Below are 1,411 nucleotides of genomic sequence, written 5' to 3' on the forward strand. Positions count from 1 at the left end.
TCGGATGCTAAGAGATCAGTGACAAGGCTTCAGCAATCTAATGTAAGACATTTCCCCATCAGCACAAACCACTGGCGAGATGGGTCACTATCCTTTGTGTCAGAGACGCAATTTCTTTATGACCTCTGTGACCGCCATGATTTACATGGTTCATCTTTTTGTTTTATAACCACTCCTTTGTTCAATCATAAAGTGTTATTTTAGCCATGCGGTGAAACACTATATAATGACAACAGATTTACTTGAGATTACAGTGCCAAACCTCTTGACCTCCATAGGTGTCCTTGGGCTTCATAGGTGCATGATTGATGTTTGCTTCTAAGCGGTGAAAGGCAGTTTATTTCTGTTACATGAAATTCAAGCTTTCAGAGAAATGTGATTAGTAGCAGGGTGCCCCCCCCCTTCCTCTTTTTATAACTAGGCCCATTTCTGAGCTATTTACATCTGCAATTTTTAATTTGATGATTATGGTTATTATGAGCCCTGAGCAGGTCTGGTTCTAGCCTACTATTTTGCGTGCAACATAACAAAGCGATCAAATTTGGATCAAAATTGACATAAACAAAACACAAACAACAAAATAATTGGTACTACTTGCTACCACATGATTTTAAAGATGCCCTAAGAGTGTAGCACTGTAGCTGCCTTGCTGCTCTAGCTTTTGGCTGCAGCAACTCGAGCTAGGTAGAACCGATTGTTTTCATTTTTTTTTCGTACCGACATAGGTGACTTTAAGAAACAGATCTATCTGAAAAATGGAGATTTCTTTTAAGGCATCAGAAGGGAGTTTACCTAACATACCTTAGGGCCTACTGCACAGCTATACCAGCTAGCTCCCATTACACTCAATGCCAGCTCATCTACATCCAAGATGGGTTTGAGGCTGCACTGTGCAGATGTCGAACTGAAAAACCTGTCTATGGGCCGACCACCCTCCAGAAAAAAAAAAAAAAAAATAGATAACTAAAGTTTGTTTACTTTGTTTGGGTGGGCAAGACACAATGCTTGGGTGGGCTTAGCCCACCCTGGCCGCTGCCTAGAGCTGGCCCTAGCCCTGAGAAGACCTGACTGGAGACACATGGATGTGCTGTGCATCGCCGCCCTGCTGGACATTCACTGCAAATGCAGACTGCAGGTGAAACAGGGAAGTCTCAACTAGATTAAGCCTGCTAGATTGTAAATGATAAAATAGAGTTGAGTTGAATGATGCTTGAGTAATAAATAAGTATTAATAAAATATAAAAATGGTGTTGTCAAAAAACATAAATAGCTGTGCATAATTCTGTTATTTTAAAGTTTAATATAATATGTATAAGATATAATAACAAGCTTTACAAAGCATTAGTATAACTTGCTAAGTATGTATTCAGTAAATATACAATATCACCAAATGAAAGGATATAAATACCAA

The sequence above is a fragment of the Alosa pseudoharengus genome, unplaced genomic scaffold (assembly GCF_046254945.1).
Source record: "Alosa pseudoharengus isolate Yale_2024_CS ecotype anadromous, Long Island Sound unplaced genomic scaffold, YU_APseudo_1.1 YU_APseudo_1.1_scf_21, whole genome shotgun sequence".
Lineage (NCBI taxonomy): Eukaryota > Metazoa > Chordata > Actinopteri > Clupeiformes > Clupeidae > Alosa > Alosa pseudoharengus.